Raw genomic sequence first — 3,449 nt, forward strand, 5'->3', positions numbered from 1 at the left:
AAAAGCCTCGGGAATTTCCCTGCATCAAGCATCACATGCTTGGTTTAACATGCGAGGCGATTCAATCTAAACAGAACCGACCCCCTCTCCCCGCCCCGCCCCACTGCAATCCACTCTGGTCCCAAACGCAACTCTCCATTCCTTCCACATCAGACTTCCCAGTATCTCTCTGACAACATCATGTCCTTTCATACTTTGGTGCCTTTGTATAGTATGTTTTTTGTGCCTGTGGTCATCTCACTGTTCAAGGCAAAAAACCCAGAACAAGTAATGCGATTGAATTTATCCAGTATATTGCAATAGAGGGAGAACCCTAGATCTGAGAATCAGAGTGTCTCAGCAGGGTGGTTTTGTAGATTATATAAGGAAGAATTGACAAGTTGCAGGTGGAATGATTTTACAGTTTTTGTGGTAAGAGGGAGCCTCTGTCAGACTAACAGGAAATGTTTATTTCCTTGTCAAGCTAGTTTTGTGGGCACAAACAGTTCAGCTAATCATTTATGAGACAAAGAATGAGAATTCTGAGGGTTGGTATCTGGCCTTATATGTAAACAAGGGAGTCAACTGAGAGTCTCATGGGGGTCTGGAGAAAGAAGAGGGTGATCTAAGTCATGTGGGGAGGTGGGTCTTCGCAGGAAGCCCTTCCTTGGAACACAATAGGGTGGGGTTTTTGGAAAACAAAAGGTTGGGAGGATTAACCGTCTCTATTTTCTAGGACCATAGAGTTTAGGTAAAATCAACACTGTCATCACCTCTCCTAATAAACTCTTATTAAACCACTCAGACTCAGTTAGTTCTTCCTTTGTCAAGCTGCCAGAGTCAGGTTCCCAGGATGCAAACTCTGAGATAGAGATTTGCTTGCAGGATGTTTGCTGGGGAGTCCTCTTGAAATCAACACCTGCGGGGAGCAGGCAAGGAAAGCAGTTATGGTTGGAGCAAGTTCAGCAAACCAAATCGGGCTCACAGCCTGTTTGTATATGACCCTGAGTTAAGTAAGAATGGTTCTTATATTTCTAAAGGTTAAAAAAAAAAAAAAAAAAAAAAAAAAAAAAAAAAAAAAAAAAAAAAAAAAAAAAAAAAAAAAAAAAAAAAAGAGTATGGGACAGAGGTTGACCTTCTGTGGCCTGCAAAGCCTAAAACATCTATGATCCAGCCTTTTCAGAAAAAGTTTGCTTACTCCTGGGTTAGGAAGGGTAAGTGAACTGCAGATGCTGTCATACCAAAGGCCCTACCTAGCCAATCTTACAGGACGCTCAGAAGCTGGATAACTGCAGAGTTGTCCTGAATTAGTGCGAGGGGGTGGGGGCTCCCAGCACCAGTCAGTTTTGGGCAAGGAGCATCCTGGTCAGGACGATGGCAACATCCACTAAGCAAGTGTTCCCGAACTTCTTTCTGGAGAGTTTATGACTACTTATTATGTAATCAGTTCTTTACACGCCAACATCTCTTACTCAGCTGGGACTTACTCAGGAACAGGAATAGGGTCCTATTTCCTTTTGTGCTTCTGGTGTCTAACACAGGGTTTGGAACAAAGAATGGGCTCAATAAATACAAACTGAATGAAGAAATAGTCTTGCTTTTCATAAGACTGAAAAATAGAAAATATGCTGTCCAGGAGTTCATACAATAAGTCATTGGAAGGGCCCTTTAAAAGTTCTATTTCTTTAAGGAACCTCCATACTGTTCTCCATAGTGGCTGTATTAATTTACATTCCCACCAACAGTGCAAGAGGGTTCCCTTTTCTCCACACCCTTTCTAGCCAGCATTAATTGTTTCAATAGAACTACCATATGACCCAGCAATCCCATTACTGGGCATTTACCCTGAGAAAACCATAATTCAAAAAGAGTCATGTGCCACAGTGTTCACTGCAGCTCTATTTACAATAGCCAGCAACCTAAGTGTCCACAAATAGATGAATGGATAAAGAAGATGTGGCACATATATGCAATGGAATATTACTCAGCCATACAAAGAAATGAAATTGAGTTATTTGCACTGAGGTGGATGGACCTAGAGACTGTCATACAGAGTGAAGTAAGTCAGAAAGAAAAACAAATACCGTATGCTAACGCATATATATGGAATCTTAAAAAAAAATGGTACTGATGAACCTAGTTGCAGGGCAGGAATAAAGAGGTAGACATAGAGAATGGACCTGAGGACATGGGGTGGGAGGGGGAAGCTGGGGTAAAGTGAGAGAGTAGCATCGACATATATACACTACCGAATGTAAAACAGTTGGCTGGTGGGAAGCGGCACCATAGCACAGGGAGATCAGCTCGATGCTTTGTGACCACCTAGAGGGGTGGGATAGGGAGGATGGGAGGGAGTCTCAAGAGGCAGGGGATATGGGAACGTGTATGCATATGGCTGATTCGCTTTGCTGTGCAACAGAAACTAACATGGTATTGTGAAGAATTATACTCCAATAAAGATCTATTGAAAAATAGTCCTATTTCTTGAAAGCCAGACCTTAGTGTATGTTCATGAAGTGGATGACACTTGAATGCAAGAAAAGTCGAATGTCCAATTTCAGTCTTATAGTTGGGTTTGGGAGTAATTCCTCCTTTGCTTGCAGAAGCAGCCCTCTCAGTGTTCCTGATGTTTCCTGCTTGTGGCAGGAAGAGGGTGATATCTCTGCCAGACTTTCGTTAGCTTCACTTGTCCCTACCTTCTAAACACAAAATTCACCATCTCCTGTCACTTGGGAATAAGGCAACTTAATTCGCTTCCACTGGATCCGAATCAGAGAAAAAATAAAACAAAACAAAACAACCTGTTAATTCTAAGACAAAGGATTCCAGAATTCAAAACTCTGCTTCCCACAGAATAAAAATAAAAAAACTCTGCTTTTTATTTTTGGGGTCTGTCGGAGCAAAGGGAGAGATACTAATTTCTCAATAACTTTCTCTGTTAAAATTATTATCTCCAAATGGTAGGAAAGCCAAGATTTCATCATTAAATAATAGTAACTATCACTTTTTATAAGGATGCTTATTATTTGACATACAGTTATTTCTCTGTTTCTCTAGCACTGCACCATCAAGATTTTGAGCACCTGGAGAGCAGGGACCATATTGCCTTTCAAATTCAAGAGTTCTGGGACAGGGGTGTTTTCAGGACAATGACCCATAGTCTAACATTATACGTATGGTTTATACTTTGTTTCAATGATGGCAGGTGAATTCTGTGATTTAGATATTCTCATGTTCTGTACACTTTTGGAAGGGGTTTAGTGTTGGCATCAGCAGAAGCTTCTCCACGGTCACTTTCCCAGAAGAAAGCTAATAGGGTGGGAATGCAGAAGAGGGGCATAGTTTTTTTTTTTTTTTTTTTTTCCTTGCGTTATGCGGGCCTCTCACTGTTGTGGCCTCTCCCATTTGCGGAGCACAGGCTCCGGACGCGCAGGCTCAGCGGCCATGGCTCACGGGCCCAGCTGCTCCGC

Source organism: Lipotes vexillifer, unplaced genomic scaffold (assembly GCF_000442215.2).
Source record: "Lipotes vexillifer unplaced genomic scaffold, Lipotes_vexillifer_v1.1 scaffold559, whole genome shotgun sequence".
NCBI classification, from domain to species: domain Eukaryota; kingdom Metazoa; phylum Chordata; class Mammalia; order Artiodactyla; family Lipotidae; genus Lipotes; species Lipotes vexillifer.